General features: G+C 38.4%; 1 protein-coding gene across 11 annotated transcripts in view; it reads right to left on the bottom strand.

The window, feature by feature from the left end:
• The window catches only part of atp2b2 (ATPase plasma membrane Ca2+ transporting 2), a 128,798-nt gene that overhangs the window by 91,160 nt on the left and 13,681 nt on the right, over positions 1 to 23,957 (bottom strand). For 5 of the 11 annotated variants that reach the window (XM_044166021.1, XM_044165968.1, XM_044165959.1 and 2 more), the window contains exon 1: positions 2,255 to 2,445. The exons of 1 other annotated variant lie outside the window; for it this stretch is intronic. The gene's annotated coding sequence lies outside the window, so the exon portion shown is untranslated. Of the gene's footprint in view, positions 1 to 2,254; positions 2,446 to 23,957 lie in introns of those variants that run through there. 5 more of the 11 variants (XM_044165936.1, XM_044165949.1, XM_044165974.1 and 2 more) reach the window with 3 other exon arrangements.

Genomic DNA, 23,957 nt, shown 5'->3' with positions numbered 1-23,957 from the left:
CAAAAGAACTGATGCCTACCTGACTGCATTTCAACATTAGGCTGATTTAGGAGTAAGAACTGAATTTAAACTGTCCACAAATAGCCTTCTCCCTCTCAGTTGCTACCTGTACTCCCCCTCTCATCCTCCTCACCTCTCCTGTTCTTTCCTCTCCTCTGTTACTAAGAATTCTTCCACTGGTAGACAAGCTTACAAAATCAAAATGAGCTATTTATAATGTTACCAAGCATCATCATTTCCTGTAATCTGTTATTACCAACAAGACAAGAAGAAATAAATGAATACTTACTGTACCTGTCCTTGGCTCAAGTCTCCTATTAGAAATTGTTTTGTGGAATAATTACTGTCAAGTCTGCTTTAGCACTGTTTGTCGCTATGCTACACAGAGGTGATGATGACACAGCAAAATATAATGCACTGCGACGCTAACATATTCTCTTTTGACTATATGAGATATGACAGAGCAGAGCAAGGTATGGATTTTCTCTGTAGGCTGTTTGGTTCTCTTGTACACATCTGTTGTTCTTAATGTTAAATCACATTTAAAATATAACGAATTTCAGGAGCATAAAGAAATACTATAAATATATACGCACATTTTTGTGCATATGCATTAAGTGCCTTCACATGGAAAAGGGAACCTTGGTATTTCCAAACTGCAAGGGAAGGACAGGTTAAAGTTTATTATACAGTATTTATACAGTTTACTCCTGGACTGATGTGGAAATGGAAACTTCACATGGTGACTTCACTTTACGTCTTTTTAGGCTGGTATTATCTACGCTTAAGTTATAAAGAGTAGTGGAATATGTCACTGCATGCTTGCTGTGCTACTACTGTCCTATAACGTCATCAAATGCGTGGTTTAGAAATCTAAAATTTCGTGTAACGGGGGGGGGGGGGACAATGAGACAGCTGTTACATACTTTTTTCATCTCACTTTGGCTCCAATTTATCCTTCTTTCCTCCATTTTCAGTCTGTGTGCACTTTGTCTTTTTGTGTACTTTTATTCATGAATGTCTCATCACCTGTTTGTTTTCTGTGCTTTAGAACAAGACAAAGAGTCAGAGTGAGAAAAAGAGTAAGGGAGAAAGGGACAGAAAGAGGACTGACACTCTACTCTGCTTTTGAGCTATCTGGCTGTCTTGGTGCAGTGGAGCTGATGGTTGAGGTCACACAGGCATCCCAGCCCCAACAGAGGCAAAATCAATTTCCTATGACAGCCTGTCTAACAGTGTGGCTGACTGAATAAATGCATGAATGACTGAACGACTTGGTGGCTAGGCAAATGGCTAACTGGTTGTTTGACTGACTGCCTAGCTGTACTGATGTTTCTCTGAATGGATTTCTTTTTTTGGTGCACACACTGACTAACTGGCTGTCTACTGACCAGACAACAAGCCAGTGACCCTGTCAGTCACTTGGTGTTGATCGGACAAGCACGAAAACATTCAACTAACCAGCCGGTGAAATTACCAATTCATTGGCCACTGACTGTAATCAGCCACAGAGCCATCCAGAAAAGCAGACAACCAACAGGATCAAAGAGGAGAGGTGATAATGCTCCTTATTAATCCAGTCACCATGCCAGGCAGTCAGTTATCTAATGCAGGAAAGACAGCTAGCCAGCAAACAAACATGATCAGTTACGGCAGCAAAGCCTACTGCTATGACAGAACCAGTCAGTAAGTGTGACAGAGAAGAGAGACTGCAGATTTCATGCTGCCAACAGATGGCCTGACTGAGTGAAGAGGTGTGCAATAAAACATCATCTAGAGAAGACAAGTGGATTTGATTTCTCCAAAAAATCAGTTTGACATAAAGCGTGGACCTACACAACATGCATGATATATATATATATATATATATATATATATATATATATATATATATATATATATATATATATATATATATATGCACATATATATATATATAATGCACATTTAGATAAATGCACACAGATCTCAGAATTATTTTTACCACAGATCATCCATAGCTCTCCTCTCTAACAGATCACCTGCTTCATAACTACCTTGCCTACTGATACAGGGCTACAGTATTATCCATGTTCTGCATACCCATAAAACAGGCACACATGGAACAACATGTACAGATTCATACTCACACTTCCCAGCCTCCCCGACATGCAGAACATTTACGCCAACAGAATTAAAAGCAACTAACGAAACCAACAAATACAGATAAGCTGTTCTTTCATTCACATTTTACACAAGGACAATGTATACTTACAGGGCACCAAGGTTATCACCACCATCACCGTGACGTGAAAATCCTCCCACCTAAAAATTATATTGCAACGGCACATGCAGCAGCGGAATAACCACCACAGCGGTGTGCAGTATGTGTGTGTGTATGTGTGTGTGAGTGAGTGTAGGTGTGCGTGTGTGTGTGGAGACTCGCTAAGCTGCACACTCACTGCTACTGCCTCAGCTGGGGCTGTCTCAATGCACAGCCTGTACCATGTCAGCAGGCAGCAGGGGTGGGCGTGTGTGTCACTATGTGTGTGTGAACAGTGCTGCATAGCAGAGAGGCTGCTCTTCACTTGACAAAGATTTTCCATGACTGGATAGAGGGATCAAGATAGATAGATGGAAAGATAAATTGATGGATGGATTGATGAGGATGGAGAGGGATGAAAAGATGGCAGCATGGAGAAAGAAAAGAAATAAGGGGACAGATATTCTCTACATCTCTCTTTCTCTGTGGTTCTCTCTTACTCCCTCTGTGTGACATTTTGTCCTCAGAGCAGAGCAGGAGGTCCACTGTAGACATGCATGCAAACTCATTTCAGAAATGACGGGAGAAGGAAGCGAGACAGGGAAAAAAGGAGGAGAGGCACAGAAGGAGATAGAGAGAATAAAGAGATGGGGGGGCAGTAAAGGCAGAAACAAGAATGAAGTGTATGAATGAAAACAGAGATGGAGGAGAGGGAAGAAGAGGAGGGGAGGGTAACTTTCAAGGACATGGATCGATGTCAGGCTCATTCTTGTCTTCTACAGATCGGGAAACCCATACAACACATGCAGACTTGCATACAGCTCACCCCGGTGGACATGATGGCTCAGGAGATAATGTTTTCGTGTGCCTGTGCATGTGTGTCTGGCTCTTCCACGGCACACACAAACACACCTGTTCTGCCCCAGCCAGTCATCTGGCTATCCAGCAAGCCAGCCACGACAGGGGAGGATAACAGCTTTGTGTCATGTTGCCGTCACGTCACTATCCCACATCTCATCCTGTCACAGCTTGCAGGGAGAGAAGGGGAGGAGGAGGGGAGAGAGAGCCTCACTGTGTCAAACTGCTACCCCTCTCTCTATCTCTTATTTGTCTTCTGTTTTTTTTCTCTCTGTTTTGTCAGTTTCTATTTTTCCATTCATCTCCCACTGTCTCCCACACTCTCTCTCCCCCCTGTTTTGTCACAGGTGTATTATGTAAATATCAGATGTTGGACAGCACCAGTATCACTAGCAGCATTCCCCCACTTTAGGTTATTCCCATTAGGATGAATACTTGTTAAACAGATCTGAGCTGTGCATATCCAGGCTGGGCTGGGGCAGCTGATATGCAATACACCGCATGCACTGTCATACCTACAGTATTATAGAGGTCTCAGTTTTTACATGGCACAATAGCACTCCTGCTGCACAATTGTTCCACTTGAGAAGGAGTACATCCTTGGTTATCTGAGTATTGAGTCACAAAATGAAGCGTTCAGCAAAATGTTTGGAACAAAGAGAAAAAAGGGGCTACTGTGTGGCTGTTTGAAGAAAGACTAGATTCTGTCATGGTTAATGTCAAGCTATCAGGCTTGCTCGCTTGCTTAGCAATCCTCAAACTACTGCAAACATCCCATTGTGGCTGGCATTAATCTGAAACACCATGTCTTGCACTGGACCTTTACTGCAGAGGATTACTTTCAAGAAAAAGAACTTCAACCAGCTTACTAGAGTTGTTAATTTAAAGTAGTTTGCCTGCTGTTGATGTTGCTTTTTGGATGTTCAGCATTGAGTTAAATACTGTATATATTGTGTTTATATGCTGTGTAGGTGAATTGATCTAATTAAGGACACTGTGCACATTTCTGATCTAATCTGATGAGATAAAAATTCAAATCACGATCAATTTAGGGAAGCTGGACAAAGAGGAGATTATTCATCAAAGCAACACCTTGACTCCAGCATCACCAGGAGAGAGTTGCCACAGTAGCTGCAGCAATGCAGGTGAAGGCAGGTGGAAAAGAGCAGAATAAAACAGGTGTTTGGCAGGCCTGAAATAGGCATTTACGTTACTGTGGTGACTGGATAACTTTGTAGTAACTTTGAGCATATTAGTTCATATTTAAAGAGAGAGAGTTTCTGAAGGAGGAAGCCACACACACACACAGAGAGAGAGAGAGAGAGAGAGAGAGCAGTGATGGGGATCACAAACAGGCCCTGAATATCAATGCAGCACATCCGAGAGAATTCAGGGCTGCAGTGCACCAAAACCTGGGAGAAAGTGCACGAGAGGACAATAGCATCACAGGCAAGATCTGGAGGTACCAGTCCTGCACAGCCAAGACCACCCATACAAAATCCCCATCCTGCTCCACCCACATGAATCATATTCCCCTTCATGCACTCAGATGTTTAGCAGCAGCCTTCCTGCTAAAAAGTACAATGCCACAGCTCTTTAGTGGAAATAAAACTATAGCACTCAATAATATGAAAGTCAGCTTCTCCCCACCCAAATCCTGCAGGTAGGCCAATTTTAAATAGATGCTGCAGGCACGCCTTCACACTAAAGAAAACACACAGACACACACACACACACACACACACACATATTTAGAGAGAGAGAAAATTTTTAAAGAGAAATTAAATTATTAAGAAAAATGTCTGTCATCCATCTTAATTAAATGACAGTCATTCCAGAAGCCTATTAGACACATTAGTATGAGGCTCCTAATCCTCTTTACCCTTCTCTCTATAAATGGCCTCTTCCCTCCCTTTCATAAAAGCTCCATTTCCTTCCAGAAGGGATCTGTTAACCCATAAAGTGCCATGTTTACCTCGGGTCAATCAGACATCTCATATCCTGATCACTTGCTACCAGCCAGTAACCATTAGCTTTATTAATTGCGGAAGCCTTAGACCATCTCCTGAGTGCTGTAGTAAAATAAGACCATGCACTGTGTCTGTGTGTGGGCACGCACACAAGCATGCAGTTAATGAGATGACTCCCAAAGGTCTCTAACCTTTCTCTATGAGAGGTGACCATCACACACACGCCCTCTTATCTAATATATTACTTACATGCTGCATGTCTGTACTTCCGTGTAGCAATAATCTCAGACAGTTATGAAGAGTGAAAGCCCGGTGCCAATTCTACAACCGTGTGTTAAGAGTCTGGGGCCCGTTCACCAAATCTGCAGCATGCAAGCTGCGATTTGCAACATGAGATCATTTTCTTTCATGTTAATTCTGACATGTCTCACTAATCAAGACAAATGCCATACTAGTGACCCATGTATGAGGATCCAAGAGCTGTAATACACATAAATGTATCTGCAATTTGCGAAACAAGCCCCTGAAACGCAAGAATGCTTTAAAGAAATTTAGCATTGGGTATCAAGTATTTTGATCAGGTTTTTGGAGTATCCTGGTATCCATGTGTTGCCCATGTAAACATATCCTGGTTTCAGAAACCTGGATAAGACTTTATCCTGGTTTTGAGAAATGTGGATATGCTACCTAGAGTACTCCAACCAGGATACAGTGGCATGCACTTTATCCTGGTTTCTGAACATTCTTCACTGGTACAGAACATAGTGGCTGAGATGGTGAAAAATCAAGACACAACTGCACAACTGCACCTGGATACTGTTAGAATCATGTATACAGGGATATCAATATCCAGGTGTTTCATATTTCATGTAAACATTATATCGTGAATAATATCAAAACCAAGACTCAAAACTGGGATACTAGTGCACTTATAAACCCACTCAAAGATCTGAAATCTGAAAGTCAAAGAGGTGAAATAGAAAACAATTAATGTGAACGTTATTGGAGCCATCAAAAGTCATATGTACTGTATAATAGAAAAGCTGCTAATCTTAGATGTACAGTACACTCCCTCGAAACATAAAGCTGAGCCATATTATCTTCATCACCAAGAATTCCCACTACCTAAAGATCAGGACATAGTCGGTATGTGATTTATTGCATCTCCACTATGTTAATCAATAATACAATAATTTTTTGCTGCCCTTCTCCAACCTGCATGATGACATTAGTTTGATTTGTGCTCCACTGTGCCTTTTGTTGAGTTTTATACTGCATAAAGAATAATAAAAGATTAAAATGAAAAAAGGTAAGTAGCCTGTTCATATTAATTGTTGACCAAAGACCGTATTTAACCTACAATAAAGGATTTTCCTTATGGTGCTGCACCATCATGCATCTACATTAATACCACCAATCCACTTCCAGGTCAGGGCTGCAACTAATGATTATTTTCATTATTGATTAACCTACCAATTATTCTTGATCAATCGATTAGTCGCTTGATCAATAAAATGTCCGAAAATAATGAAAAATGTCCATTACAATATCCCAAAGCCGAAGGTGACGTCTTAAAATTGCTTGTTTTGTCCAACCAACAGTCCAAAACCCAAAGATATTCAGTTTACCATCATATAAGAGAAATAAAAGCAACAAATCTGCACATTTGAGAAGGTGGAGACCTAGAGAAATGATGTTGTTAACAATTAATCAATTATCGAAAGAGATCAATTAATTGGTTGATTATTTGACTAATTGTTTAAGATCTACTTCAGATTATGATGCAGTTTTAGCATAAAATATGCTACATTTGTTGGTAAATATTGATAGCACCATCCCACCCAGAAATTCATGGGAGACTCCTGTGTCTTCCCATTGTTTTGAAACAGATAAGCCAAACAAAAAAATCTGGGTATTTAATATGTGGGCAATAATACTGTGACTCATACAGTCACAACCAGCATGGCAGGCAAAACACTACTATGCGGGCTTCATCATCCCATCCCATTTTCCTCTCTTAACTCTCTCTACACTGCTATGTCCCTTTTCTCTTGTTTCAGTCCTTGTTCCAAGAGTGATGGAGAGCTTCATCCAACTCCCCAAGGACAGCCATAAGCCGTAAGACTAATGGAAACACACACACAAGCCTGAGAGTCGCACAAGAACTCAGACACCTACATCTGCTTACACACACCCACACACAGAGCCAGCAGACAGGGAGACATCGTCCGACAGTTGGGGTGAACTCAGTCAAATTCTCTTTAGCTAAGCTTCCTGCATACCAAACCCAGAGGCAAGGGTAGGCAGAGGAGAAGGGGACATTACACAATGACAGATAGTGCAGGCAGTACATAAAATAGCAGCAAACACTCACCCTACCTTTTTCAACTGAGGTTGTACCCGTTGGTGTCCAACATAGGAGTTTTGTCAGAAAGACGAAGTTAGAATTTGTCTGTTCATGTGTGTCAGCAGGCTATGATTTCTGCCACGTAGCACAGTGTCCCTGGTTTGAGTCCTATATGGGACTGTTGTCATACCATCCCTCTTTCCCCATGTTTCTGGTTGTTCTTTAGTGTTAATTCATTTAGTCAAACTGGTCTTAGCAGCAGCAAAATCCCATCTAATGAGTTCATTACTTAAGCTAAACAATACATTCATTGGTAAAGATATTTATGTCAAATGATTTGTATTAATAACACACAATTGGTTTTGACCCAAACTCACTCTATCACTGACAGCCAGAACTCAACCATCACCAGGCTAATGTAGCTATGTAAATGCAATAATTACCTAATCCTTACTGGATTCCCTGGATTCAGTAAGGGCACCTTATTTTATCTCACCAGTATGTCCCTTATTAAATCTGAACAAAATGTTCACAGGCTGAATGGCAGTGCAGAAACTGTGCAAAGAGGTTGGTGGCTCAGCACTTGTGGTGGTGCTGAAATATTAATGAATGACCACATGGTCCATTCTTAACACCTAACAACAAGTGCAAACGCAGAGCTTTTAGAAGGTTGTAGGGAGTCTGGTGAGGAGTAATTTTATGTGTGGGTGGAGGACTAGGGCTCACTGTTGAGACATCCACATCAAACAGAGCTTTTACTTTTCTTCCTCCCCATGTCGGTAATTGACTTTCTACAAAGAGCACAGTTAAGTCTTGGTTGCACATGGAAGAAGGGGTGATTGGATTAGACAGCCCTCTACTTACACCTGCCATTAAAATTAAAAGTGTAAAAAAAACAACTTGTAATCTTTTCTTAGTTTTTGGATTGGTCACAAGATATTGCTAAAGTAATTAAATAATTTTGTTTAAACTTAAAAGTTCACTAAATATCTAAAAATATATTTAAATCTGATATAATTAATTTTCTTGGATCTAAACTGTCAATATAATGTCTATATTCAAATATAGAGCTCTTACTATTCTAGTCATATGGAGATCCACTTGTCCAAACTATGTAGAGTAGGTTGAGATGGTGGAAGTCTAATTTCAGCCCCCCTATTTCTTGCAGGGGAAACCCATCAACCCATCAAGGGTCTTTGTTCCTGATTGGCTGACCCCTGAGCGCAGAGCTAGTTCTTAAAAAACAACAACAACAAAAAAAAACAACAACACATTGTTGTACTGATAATCTAACAAAGCTGCCTGCCTCTGAAATCTGTTCAGCTGGTAGGGGATTCAGTGAGGTACAGACGAGAAAAGCTGTGTGTCCAAAGCCATTAATCTACCCTAGCTTCCTCGTTTTTTTCTTTTCCATTTATCTCCTCTCCCTCTCGACACATACACTGCCTCCTAAATAGCCATATATTCAGTTCTTTTCCAGGGGAAATTAATGCCTGGTTGAGGTGAGGTGTGAGGATTAAGCTGTGGCAGAGGATTAATCAGTCTTGCATGTCTGTAAGCTGGACAGATAGTTTATAAAAAGACTGGAACACATAGATGAATAGATACAGCCAATTGTGAGTGAATATAGTTAATTCTCAGTTGAATACAATTGTCTTCTCAGCAAGACTGGACAATGTGTAAGAGTTTCCCTTCGGGGATCAATAAAGTATTCCTGATTAAATACTTTTTTGTTGCAGCACTTTTGTACATTATTTTTGTTATTTTTCATTACACAATTTCCTTGTTAAATCGATATTAAAACAGGTAAACATGATTATGACTAAAGAGCTCAATTAAAAACTGCAAGTCTTTCATATGTAGTATGAATTAACTACTGTTGAATCTACTGTAGGCCACCTTTGAACTACTGAATTTTAGTTAAGTATCTCAGTGAGCTGTTCACTAAATCAGTGAATTGAGATATAGTTCTCACAGCAAGTGAGGTTCCTTTAATCGCCATTTTTAGCGACACTAGCGGCATGTCTCTAGGGGTGGAAATGTCGGTCCATCACTTTGGTCTAGACTGAAATATCTCAACAACTACTGGATGGATTGCCATGAAATTTGGTTCAGATGCCTCCGGTGCCCAGATGATGAATCCTCTGACTTTTCATCTAGTGCCAAGTTTTCACTTATCCAGGTAAATATCTCAACATCTACTAGATGGATTGGCACAGCATCTTGTAAACATTTTCATGGTTCCCATACGATGTATCTCAATGACTTTGGCGATACCCTGACTTTTCCACTAGCGCCACTATGAGACTGACATTTGGGGTTTTGAATGTAATGACTATTGGATGGATTGCTATTATATTTGGTACAGACATTAATTGGCCCCTCAGGATGAATTGTAACAACTTTGGTGATCCCCTGACTTTTCATCAAATTTTAGCATGCTAAGATGGTGAACATGGTAAACATATCTGCTAAACATTTAGCATTCTCACTGTGAGCATGTTGGCATGTTATCATTTGGTTCAAAGCACTGCTGTACCCAAGTACAGCCTCACAGAGCTGCTAGCATTGCACAACTGTCTTGTTGTAATTAAAGCAACAAAAAATACATGTTATACTGAGTGTATAACTTGAAAAAAATGACTGAAATACTTGGACAATTCACCTATAGGCGTTCACTTGGACTTTTAACCATAGGCTTTCACCAGCTAACAATAACTGGAGCCTACTGCCACTGGAATAAGAAACCGTAAACAGTCCACTTGTTTGAAAGTTTCAACTACTAAGATACACGTTGGCTTAACTGTCATCTGTAAAAAGGACAACCTTATTCCCCCTGTCTTGGGAACCAGGCCAATGGTAGACAATTGCTTTGTGTAAATACGCGATTTAGTTTAGCTGAATGCATTTCAGTGAGATGCCCTTGTTTAACTGACACCAGTGGTTGGGGTTTGTTTAAATAGGAAACAGCATTTTCTAACTCATCTCTAGAGTGTCCTAATGCTACACACAATTGACAGTGAGGAGGTTTGAAAGAGTATGTTCAGTACAGACAGAGTACGACACTTTGCCTCAACTTCACTGTCCATTACAATAACAGGAGTACTCACTGTGTTCACGATCCACGAATAAACACTAATGCATTTTCACATTTCAAACTCCATCTAAAATTAGTTTCTTTAAAGCGAGGGAAACTTTTCAAGGGCCATGTTTTTTTTTTAAACAGCCAATTAATTAGAGCCAAGTTGTTACACTGAACGATTGCCAGTTCTCTCCACCACAGGACAGGACAGCAGAGCCAGATAGTTATCACAGAGAGTTATAGACAAAATTATCTGAGTACATGGAGAAGACAAGTCAAACACATCCAAAGCCTATGGTCTATGGTGCCTACAGTATTGTCTATGGTCTATGCTTGCTGTCCGTCTCTGTGCCTGAGCCAGTATAACCGCATGTTAGTCAAATCTCTCTGCCATCTATCAGCCTTTCAAAAGATCAAGCGTGCATTGAATTGTAGGTTGAATAAAAAAGATTTAAGTCAAGACAAATTAGTTACAACATAAATAGGAAAAATTTATATATACAGTGTCCCAATTATGGAATAATGGATTTACCCATCAGCTCTCATGAAGTAAGCAGCATCCAATATATTGAGCATGACATATTTATAAACAATTAAACCGTGATCAGTGTAATTTATAAAATGCCAGAAATGAATAATGACTCAATTCATTATTCCCTAGAGGTGTTTTAAAATTTGATTACCGGCATGTCAACTTTGTGTGTGACAGATTGATGGGTAGATGATCCAATCTATAGTCCCGCCCCCAATATTATATGCGGGGTCAATTAGGTTGTACTGCTGCATCAGTAATGTGGTGTGCCTTGGTAACATTTTACAGTGGAAAAATGGTTGAAAACCTACAGTAAAACTGTACACAAGTACAGAAAACTGTTTGAGCTGAGTTACAAATTGGCCATACCTTCTTCTAAATAGCACAAATTTCTGTTAATCTAAAGGCAATGGGACATTTTCTAAAAGAGTAAGGAATAAGGAAAAAACTTTCAGTGTTTGTTTTTGAAGCTCTGTATTGCATTCTGTCTCTTTTTTGTTATCTTCCAATCTCCATCCAAGAAAAAGCCAATATTCCCCCTCACATGTTTTCTCAAAATATGGCTATTTCTCATCATATATATCCATAAACAGTGTTTTATTTGAAATCAAATTTTATGACTTGCGGCTTTACATAACAGCTCTGGTGCAGAGGTAGCAGAGTTAAGAGGAGACAACTCTATTTAGGCTGCTGTGCTGCATCTAGCCACTTACAAGAGAGACTTGCTGACAATGTGGCAACATCCCTCCCCAGGACACCCAGGACATTTGAATTTAAATTAAACATCTCAATAAAGTAGACATCCAATACAAAGCCAACACAAACACATGGTGCAAGTAACAACCACAGAAATGGGAGTTAAAAAAAAAAGTATATATAAAAGAGTGAGAATACTGGTATGAAAGAAAGCAGAGGTATGGAAAATATGGATTTAGATGGAAAAAGTAGTATAACATAGCATTTTTTAAAAGTCGTAATTCTCAGATATTCTGAGTCCTACTTCAAACTTCAATGATGGGAAAACAATCAGCCAGGCGTTTTCTCATCCTGACAATGATTAATTTTGTACTAAAGTTAATTGAAAGATATGCTTAGAATTTGCTTGTGAATAAAAGAAGAAAGAAACAGAACTACAAAACAGGCAGGAAGAAATTATTATTAATATTATTTTTTTTATTAATGCAAAAGCAAAGCAGTAGTGATTTTACAGATACTAATAATGATTGAAACAGGGATAAAATACGCAAGGACAGACAAACAAAGAGAAGAGAAAAAACAGAAAAAGGCAAACTATCCAAAACAATCATGAATGAAATGGTCATAATAATTATAATAGTGACATCATCCAGTTACTGCGATTTAGATTAGTGTTTTAGGGGAGATCTGTTATAGTACACATGTTGTGTATGATTGTGTATATGGGAGAAAAGAGAAAAATAAATACAATTAAAATAATAATAATCATAATCATGAATATAATAATATTGATAATACATGTATTGAGGAATGAACAGGTAATGGATGAATAAATAAATAAATACATAAATAAATTGTAGTATTGAGCGTCTTAGCAGGTACTCTGGTTAGGGCTGACCCGAATGCTTCAAAGCTTTGATGCTTCTACCATTGCCATGGTAATCGAAGTCCAAATCAGTATTCGAATGCTGCGTATATTAATTATTATATATGTATTACCCCAAAAATCCTACATAGCCCATGAAATAAGAAATAGTATTATAAACATTAAACAGCATCTTAGAGCACAAGAGGATGACAGCAGCGCAGTGTTTCCCCTGGAGCAGAGGAGAGACAGGTGAAGTGAACGTTACTCGAGTTGGCAACAACTCGTTACATAACGCTGAAATTCAACCGTGGTGTTCTGTCAGGAGATGCAGTGACTTAAACCAACGATGAGTAAAAAAAAAAAATTTTTAAAAAGTATAAATAATATGTAATTTAAATGTATTTAAATGTGAACCACCCCCACCCCAATGGCAGTGATGGAAATAAGCCTTCAGTCATTTTTAATGTAACCAAACTAGACATGCAACAAAGGTTTTCTTTTCACACCCAGCTACAGGCCCCAAGAACTACTGTGATAATGAAACACAGGACAGTATGTGAGAAGCCCTGCAATGTCATTTAGGATATCATCACTTACAGCTAGTCAGTCTCACTAATAACAGTAAAGAGATGAGAATAAAAGGAGGATATACAGTAGGAAGGAGGGAGGTAATCTCCAGCAAGAAGCAAGCTTGTTTTGCTGGATTCTGCTCTGACTACAGGCACCATTCAATACACACACACACACACACACACACACACACTCCTTACACACAAGTGCACTCCACAGGGTCATTAATACCACTTCTTACTGCAGCCACTTCTGCAACTTTACAGCACAGAACATCACTTTAATACAACCTGTAAGTGTTTGATCACACACATACATGTACACGTTTTCAAAGTATCTGACTGCATGGTTTCCAATACACTATTGTTTACATGATCACGACAATAAAACAAGTTGCCTACATTATTTTGAACTGTTGCCTTCAGGTTTCGTTTAAAAAGATTCATTTTCTGTGAAAGTGTTTTGCAGGTTGCCGTGTCTGCTTGTCTAACCAGTCTGGAAACATGTGTATCTGCAGTCTACCCCACTGTTTTATGCATTTTAATTGGCATTTGAAGACTTTGTTACCATTACTTCTGTTGCAGTACACTTCAGCTGACCTCTCCCTGTTTGTGTGACTCTCTCTCTTTAAATTACTTTACATTTACATTAAAACTATATTTACATTCCCCTGAGCACTTAGGATATGTAAGTGTACACTACAGTGCTTGAATAAGATAAGTTTATGTATGCCGAGTTTATGTATGTATGTTTACTTATATGCTAAGAGACAAATTTACACAAAATCTATCAAACATTTCCATCAGTTCCTGCAATTGCTTTATTCAAGAGTGGTGCATTTAGCTGCTAAATAAAGTAATTGTGACATATATTCAAAAATTGCTACAATACTGATTGCAGGTTCTCCTCAGCTCTGCTGGAGTTTGGGAGTTCTTGAGGATGTCACAAATGTATAGGAAATATACAGCAAGTCTGACTGTTAAATATTTAGTGCAGTGTAAAAGGAAATGTGTATTATTTTGAACGTTATACTTCAGCAAAGCTCTTCTGCTGTATAATAATTTATTTCCAGAGATTAATATCAGTTATACTATGATTTCTTCAATTACAATCCATCTGTTTTATGTTATTTTTTAAACCTGGATATGGGAATCTTGGGGTATGTGCAGTATGTATCTCTCTCTTGCCATTTTTACTGTTCTTGTGCTTGACACATTCCACTGGTGAAAGATTTCCTGCCCTCAAAAAGTTCTTGTTGCTATGCAACTGATCTGCCTGGCACTGAGAATAATGCTAGCTCACATAGGCTACACCGAGTACAACCCTACAAACACACACACACACACACACACACACACACACACACACAGACAAAGCAGCTCTTAGCCTACATCCTGTGCTTGTTAAAAAAGATTGGACTATTAAGCTAGCATGAACAAAACATCTTTAATCTGTATTGTTTTTGACTAAATAAGCCTTTTGCATTACAGCTATTTTCATTCTCTCCTGCTAAATGCTCTAACATTTAGACAGGCTAGAAGGAATACAAACAAGAATGTGTTGCTACAAAAAATAAATACATTACTGTTAAACACAAAGTGATTGCTGACATTAAGACTCCCATTACAAGTTACAATTTGTAATCATGAACTACAAATAATTTAGATATTTACTTATTGATGTGTAAAATGATTGTGTTAGAAATGTTTGCTTTTGACAGTAGGTTTATCAGTGTTCAAACTCAAGTGACATGTTCTGTAAGATATGAGGAAAAAGAGAACACTTAATTTCAAACAATAACAAGTTTGACTATGCTAATCCATCTGACTCCTTACAGTGCAACAATGAAGTTTAAATGCTTTCATGTATAAAACTCTAACTAAAACCATGCTAATCATTGTTCCTCGTGGTTACTCAGTTGCAACACAGTCTTGGACGGAGTTGAGAGACGCGCACAGTGGGAAAGAGAGCGGGAGAAACAAAGACAGAGACAGAGACAGAGACAGAGAGAGAGAGAGAGAGAGAGAGAGAGAGAGAGAGACAGAGAGAGAGACTAATCTTTAATGACAACTTCAAGGAAGTAATCAGACAAGAGCCTCAGTCCTTTTAGGCAATAAAATGTATCACTCTGTCATTAGTCATTTCTATTCAAATGGAAGTCCTCAGGATGGGACTTGAATACTTACTCCTGGCTAAAGACTGTAGCTGAAGATAAGACTGCCCCTAATATACTGTCTTAATACAATCTATGTTTCCTTTCCAGTGCCAGTTGCCAGTTTAAAAAAAGTCCTTGCAATATTCTTCGCCATCTACAATCTGACATTTTGATACTGCATTACTTTATGAGTCAGATCTGTCCTTAAATCCTTTCCAGTGGACAAGGACTCAATGAAGGGAAGCTGTGTTGGTGAGCAACACAATAAAGTGTCAGTAAATGGAGAGAAAAAAAGTTGCCTGTGAAGCAAGATTAGCTTCTAACTCCCTTCCAGGGAGGAGAAGAGAGTCAGATTAGGTGACAAGGAAGCATGTGATGAAGAGTGATGGAGGAAAGAGGAGAGACAAAGCTGACTTGGGAATGGTGAGCTTCAGAGGACAGATAGCCCGGGCTGCATGTTAACCAGACCTGCCTGGTTGAGTTGCATTACGAAAATAACGTCCTGGTGGTGCGTAGGACACATACACATGCTTCTTTCACACTCTGTCTCTTATTATCAGAACACACACACACACACACACACACACACACACACACGGTGAAAGCAACTTGCTCACTCACTGGCTTGCTACTGCAGAGCTTTAGCCCATCTCTCCCACGGTCACACCAAGGGCATCCACTCCCTTGAAACAGTACAGCACAGCTTGTCACAGGAGTGGAGAGGAGAGGATAAGAGAGGAGGTGGTTCCTTTAATGATGATAATCACATGCATAGGAAAAATAGTACTATAAAAAAGACAAAGGGGTGAAATGGCAGGTGTGTGTAAAAAATGGACGACACTATAAAAGAAAACATGCAAACAATGAAAGTTAGAAATATTATGAAAATTAAAGGAAGAGTGGTGGGAATGGTGCATGTGAAGGAAGGAAGAAGAGGAGGAAACAAAAGGTGGTAAAAAGCAGAAGAAGAGGGCAAGACATTGCTGAGTAATCAAGATGAGATGTTAATGTGCCTGCTAGTGATGCACTGCAGCAAACTGAGGGAAGAAGGAGAAGTAGAAGAAGAAAAAAGAGTTGGTAGAGGATGGGCAGGTTGGAGGAAGAGAGTGTGAGAGTGAGAAGGAAAAGAGAAAAAAGAAAGAAAGACGATAAAAAGATAAGCATTAGAAAAGGAGGGGAACAGAAAGGGAGAAAGGGAAAGGGAAGAGGAAGGTGTTGAGATCAGAACTTTTATGAGGCTGATGATGCAGCAAGATGATGCTTGAATAAACTGATACTGATGTATCTGATGAATCTATAATGATGCTACCAGGACTGGATTTCAAGGCCAGCACTATATTTCTAACCAAAGCAATTTAGATTTTCACACAAAGCTGAATTACGGACTATTGCATTGATCTTCTGGCCATACTGAAAATGTTTGAAATGGCTCCTATGTGATCACATTCACATATTTATCTGTTAAACCATTTCCATAATTTATTTTAACCCCAAATACACACACTGGAAATTGTGCTCTTGTTCATAATGAATGCATGAGGTATGACTCAAATGTCCTGCTTCCAAGCCACATGCCATGTACTTGCAACATTGTCAGAATGACTCCAGCTAGTAAACCATGTTCCTTCTCCCATCATTACAGCTTGCTGTCCAACTATACAAAAATGCACAAACAATCTTCAAAAAAAGCTTGACACAGGTCTTCCTACATGAAGGCATCTTTGATGTTACAGTTAAACTACTGCTGAACCTGCAAAGCAGCAAATCATCTTACATGTGGTTGCTCTGACAAAAGACAAAAGAAAACATAGAGAGAGCAGTTTTATTAAAAGATGGAACAAAGAAAAAAGAAAAAAGGTAAATGAAAAACATAACCATTACCATGAGGCAAAAGACCTCTAAAGAAACTGCCATGTGCCAGCTAAACGCAGACACAGTGACACAAAAACACACAATATACATAAATGACAACCACAGCTTCTCAATACGGAATATGCACAATCCCAGGAAAGCAACCCAGTGTCATAAACTGTTTCATCTCTTTGATGAAGAAGTCAGCATGCAGCCTAGCCGTCTGTATGCTCAGTGTGTTACTATGTTACACTGTGTATAAAAAAGTCATGAAATATCCAGCCAAGCGTTGAAACTACAATAAAGCCACCACAAACATCAAAGGTAAACTGTCTACTTTGTTTGGGCAAGATAGTCCTGATAGCTTAATACAGAAATTTCTGTCAATTTTGAGTTTTAAAGCTTGTGAAACTTTGTTTTGAAATGGTATCTTAAGTGGTATTTAGCTCCTTATGGATCATTTTATGGCTATATACCTAAACTCAAATTAGCTGGATCTTTTTGGTGCATATTTAGTTGTTTAGTTTTGGATATCACAATATCAAAATCACCAACAGACTTTTCATAGAAATAGACCAAGCCTTTTAATTTCACAACAGCAGTTATGTATATAAAAGGGGACTTTCTAAAGTGCTAAGGCTCTATTGCTTAGATTCAAAAGGTACTTGTCAAAGTCCAAAAGTGTTAAAGTCCAGCATAATGAAGACTATTATTATTATTATTATTATTATTATTACACTATTAAAAATATAAATTATTTAAATGCCATGAGTGTCCCATTGCGTGACACATCTTTCATGACTTCATAAAACCAGAACATCATCTCATACTCCAACAGGCAGCTCCCTCGTAAAAGAATGCACACCAGCATGCCTTTAACATCCAGGCTATATTTATCTTTAGCACTATAGGTAAGTACAGTGCAGAAGATATGCGGCACATTTAGCATATAGTATGAAGGATGTAGGTCTGGCCCAAAGCGAGCCAGGCTATTCATTCACAGCTTTTTGTGCGACTATGACATAAGTAGTAAGGTCTTTGTATGGGCCTTTCATATAAAACATGAATGATCTGAACATGCCTTTGGCTATAAGGTTTTCTTTATTTGTTAAATGTTACTCTTGCACAGGGTGAGTTAAGGTAAAAAGAACAACCGCTGGTATCTAACTTCAGAGGACATCCTTTAAAGCTTTTTTTGTGAAAAATATCAGGGGAAATGACCGCTGTCAACCTAGGGTCCAACAAGGAGTGGCCCTGTGGCCTAGGATAAAGCATGATTATGTCACATTCATCTACCAGCCACCACAGATACAAAATGTATTAAAAGCATGAAAAACAACAATATCATCTGAAGATGAAACCTGAAGAGGATAAAATGAATTCACCATTCTGTGGCAGCACCAGAGGGAGGGAGTTTCAAAGTAGACAGAAAACCTACTAAATACTGTATGTAAGAACCATATTTGTTTTTGCTTTTAGTGAGGATGTTGCAATCATCTGTCAATGCTTTTGCTACTTTCATTAGAACAAAGGAGGTTGTGTTTGTTTTTATTCCCACCTAGCACATATCTGGTGGGTTGATGGCTGCTCAATTCTTATGTAAGGATACCATGATCGAGTGAAGCACAAAATGAGTAATTCTAGAATTTACAAGCCAAAGTGCAACACACTAACACATGTAAAATATGCATTAACAGGTGAATATGCAATAACTTCAGATTTCGAGAGGTACGTAACATTTAAAGTAGAGCCCAACTGATACAGGATTTTTGAGGCCGATCCCAATATCAATATTTGATTGATATTTCAACATCTGATAATGACACACACACACACATTTATTGGGGAAAAAATGCCTTCAAACGTCGTCACGTCTTGTTTTGTTAGACCAAAAGTTTAAGTTGAATGTGCAGTGTAGAAGTAGTTTAAGTAGAATGATAAATGACAAAAGAAAAGCAGCAAATTCTCCCATTTGAGAAGCTGAAACCAGAGAATGCTTGGCATTTATTAACTATTTTTGCTTGAAAAATGACCAAAATGATTAATCGATTATCAAAATATTTGCTTATTATTTTTCTGTCAATCCACAAATCAATAATCGACTAATTGTTTCAGATCTAAACTGCAAGAAATTGCAATAATGGTTGATATATCAACCAACTTATCAGTCAAGTTCTAGTTCAAAGGCTACTTCACCTCTATTGACAACCAAACAGCTGCTACTCCATGCAAATTGAAAGTGTTGTTTGAAACAATGAACATGAATATTAGTTTTGCTAACTAGTTGACGTAAGCAGCCAACATTATACAAGTTACTTTAAACTACCACACCACTGAACCAAGTAAACCATGTCACAGAATAAAGTTAAAGAAGCACTTACTCAGTAGTCAACTGCTTTTTCTTCCATTTGGCATTGGTTGCTTCCTCAGTTTGTCTTTGACTTAGCAGAACTGATAGTCAGCCAGAGTGCACTGTTGACTAACCTGCTAGTCAATTAAGTACTTTTCCATTTGTTTGCCCCTATTTCCACAGCCAGAGTTAAATATCTCCCGGCACCATCTCTGTATAAATAAAGATGAATTTGATATATATTTTCTTATTTGACTGTGGGTAAGACTGCAGGCAAGCATATTTCCAAGATAGTTGAAGTTACTTTAATAAGAGGATGTTCATTGTTTCCATTGGCACCTAGCTACATAAAACAGAAGAATATGATGGCAAACACTCCACACTCCTTTGGAACCGAGGCACTGCATCATATCACATAACATATCATATCACATTGGGTCTGAGAGTGCCTTTTGTCTGATTTCAATAGCATGCATTTCATCTTTGTGTGTATGTCTTATGTTTGAACTTCAACATCATATCATACACAAGTATAGCATGCTCCAGGTGATTCATAAGGGAGAAAAGGTTCAAAGACAAAAAGGAAAAGAGGAACAAACAGGGAGAGAGATGATGGTAGGAGAAACTTAAAGAAATTAGATAAAAAGGAGGGACTGATGAATGAGCGAGTCGGACAGAGGAATATAAGAAGGGAGGGAAAATTGAGTGGGGGGTGGGTAGAGGCTCTGCGTGCCACATTACATTCCAACATATACGTAAGTGAGGAAAGAAAACCAGATAAGCTATGAAGCATGATAGAAAAAATAGAGAAAAATGGATGAGAAGATGGACTGATGAATGAGGGATCACAGAGGTGAAGGAATCAATGAAAGGAGGAACAGAGAAAGGAACAGATAAGAAGGGATAGACATAAGATGAATGGCTGAAAGGCGGTACAGAGGGAGGGTGTTTATGTTTCTAGTCTTGCTTTTTACATCAAAGGATTTCTTAAAGTTGCAGCAGCTGTTCTGCTGGATACAGTACTCACAGTGCTACTGGATCTACATAAAAGTCACTGGAGAAGAAATTATAGAAAGGGCAACAATAACTGTCACAAAAGACTGTCTTGTGGTTGACTTTGCGTTATTGACAGTGTGTGTCAAGGTGTCAAACTTTTCACGGTTATACCAGAGACCTAAATTGGGTTCTCAAGGCCTGCAAATCTTTGGTCTGAACTGGCCTTTAAAGTCACTAAACAAACTGGAGATGTGGACGGTGATTCAGAGGACTGGAACCAGGCTAGCATTACGGTAATGCTCACAGGCATATGCACTATCCTACAATGACACTGTAAGTGTGACAGTGGACCATCCACAAAAAATAATTAATCTCAAATTTCTCTTTAGGGAACGAGAGGAAAAACAGTATTTTTAACTTTTTAACTTTTAACACACACTTTTTTAGTAGTAGTAGTAGTAAATGGCACACACCGCTAAGCACATGAACATGGCCCGAGTGCACAACGCATGGTGACTGATTTTTGGTAATGCCACAGCATGACCACAGTTGTACAGCACAGTTGGAAAAGGGGTCAAATTAGGAGGAATACATTATCAGTATGTGCAATTGGCCTGGATTCAGTCATGACCGTTAAAATCACTTCTTTTTCTTTCCTTAAAAGGCAGAGTGCTCTCCACTGTGGTGCCCTGGCAATTTGATGCTAAAAGGGAACAGGAGGAAATTCATGTCCTTGTGTCGGACGGGGCAGAATCACCACAAGAAAGTATATAGTACAATAAATAAGCTGCAGGAGCAAATGATGTTGAACTTTATTGGGAGGCAATAGCACATTAAGTAAATGTCTGTTATGTTGCAGGACCAAGTTTGGTCTTGTGGATGTCAACAAACCTTATATTTAGCAATGAGTGACTGATTGATTTAATAAATGAATAAAATTAACAAAGCAAATGTATCTAAAAACTTGTAAATTAAATTAATTTCACAGTATTGACTTGTTTTAATGTCACCTCAGAATAAATTTTGGTGAAGCAGAATTTTCCTCAGGGGCATGGCCCAATTCATTCACACTCAATATTCAAATGATGTTAGGTCCCAATTAATTGCAGGGTGCATTTGGGAATATAAAGCTGCAGAATCTCTAAGAGGCCCTTTCCTACCTTTAAACAGAAGGATTTTACTGTAACTCTGGCTGCTACCACACATTAGTGCATTAGGATATGTATTCAATTGTCAACACAGCGTGGGGTACAGTCTTTTGCGTTTTAACTAAGTTAGTCATTGAACAGCTAAGACTGAAAAGCTTGTCAGAAATATCAGAAATAGTGCCTATTTCTGCAGCCTTATAATAGTTTCTGTGTCTGCTTCAACAAGCTCTTATTTATGACTTTTAGGTTGTACTATGGATTGTTGTTATATGTGAGGCAGGAACGGGGAGACACTTGCATTCAATTTCTTTCTCATGTTATATTGTTAATTATTTGTAATTCCTTTTTACATCTCTATACAATGAATTACAAAAACCTGAGCAGTGGTTAACCCATGTTACGAACAGAGGGTTTTGCCAAAGCTGGCAAGATGTTCACTGTTATACAAGAGAGATTAATTGGGTTCTCAAGGTTGACAGGGAGGTTCCAGGTAACTCAATATGAATGTACAGATACCTTCTTATAAAGACTAGATTTAACTCTTTTCTGCAGCCAAACAACTATTCAGAATGTATTTTCAACAAAAAATAAGCCTGGACACATCATAAAGTGGCACAGTCAAATTCATTCACGAATCTTCGCAAAATAGGTTGTGCTGGAAGTTCAAAAATGTCAAGAATTGGTCAGTAGTGTGACTTTGCATGTTAATGTTCACCAACTCACTTCACAAGTGAAAATTTCAGCTAGAAATTGTGCTGTTATGAACGCTCGTCGGACGGACCCTAATGGTCTTCTAGACTCAACCATTAAGTCTATGTATGGGCCAGAAAACCAAACAATTGGCTAAAAGACTAAAAGAGGCTAGATGTGCAAAGCTGCAAAGTTGTGTATTAATTCTCAGAGGGTTTGGCATTATTAAGTGGCACGTGGAACGCATTTATAGCAAATGGTTATACAGTTAGATTTTGCAGGAAAGGCTCTGCTCTTTGAAGGAGCTCTTCTGAGCAACAAGGAGGAATCTGCTAGACAAAAAAACAACTAATTCTTCCTTAATGAACAAATACATGAACATTAAATCTTTGTTAAATCAAAAACACCAAAAACTTAGCACGACTTCAGTGCTCTGCTTGAATCCTATCATCATTATTTGATTCAATGTCAAAAATATCACTAAATGCAGGATTAAATGGCAAAATGTAAACAAATATATTTATGTTTATTTAATAACATTCTACAATAATTAAAAGGAATAATACTGTTTTTGTACCATATTTGGATAGTTATAAGTATATCATTATGACTTTCAACTCATTAACCCATTAACAGCAGTCACTGATTTCATGTGACTGAAATAGATTGACACCATGGCTGCCTTGAAGGTAGGAAATCAATCTAGAAATGTGTCCTTTGTAATAAAGTACATAGGATTTGATGGTAATGGAATAAAACTTACAAAACTAAAAGGCACACCCACATAGTACACAGGAGACATTGGCTATCACATTAGAACAACCTTAATGTTAAACAGTTTAGAGGCAATGGGTGTTGCAATCTAATGATAATTGTGGCGTGTTTGAGTAGAGTATTGCTTTAAATGCACTAATTTGTATCCATACCACTAGGTAGACTGACAGAAAAACTTAAAATGTTTAAATGCTGTCAATTGAGATAGATTCATGTCAGCAGATATACAGTAAGGGACACCCATATGTCAGGTATGTTAGAGATAATATATGTTGAGATAACTGGTTTGTTAGTCCTTAATAGGTGACAGTTTGGACCAAACATGTTGTGGCACTCATTGCTTATTTTACTCTGCCAGTACAGTCAGAAAATTGTGTAATTTAATAGCAATAAATCCTTTATTAGAAACTTTTACCAATGTAAATAATGAAATCATTGATACTTTAAAGGTCACACACACAGAGCCACTGCTGGAAGCAACCGCACAACAAATGCACAAATACAACGTGGAGACCTCTATAGTGGTTAAGACCATTGCTGGTATGTAAAAGTACAAAAAAAAACCCTCAATCATTAGTTGTGGGCCATTATAGTATAATGACGTCTATTTAAATAATTCAAAAGAGAAGAACAATCATTTACTTATTTGAAGGGGGAATTACAGCATGTTTATGGCAAGAAATATTGATATGAAATTCCCTGTTTTTGCACATGAACATTTCAGAAGGTTTTCCTCCTTCTCCTCCTCTGCTCCTCCCTAACCTGCTCTCTCTTTCTCCACCAGGCCCTCATACAATTCTTTCTATATATCTCCTCTTTCTCCTTCTA

The sequence above is a fragment of the Siniperca chuatsi genome, linkage group LG2 (assembly GCF_020085105.1).
Source record: "Siniperca chuatsi isolate FFG_IHB_CAS linkage group LG2, ASM2008510v1, whole genome shotgun sequence".
In the NCBI taxonomy this organism is placed as follows: domain Eukaryota; kingdom Metazoa; phylum Chordata; class Actinopteri; order Centrarchiformes; family Sinipercidae; genus Siniperca; species Siniperca chuatsi.
Note: the sequence above shows the minus strand (reverse complement) of the source record. Positions and strands in the feature narration are given on the sequence as shown.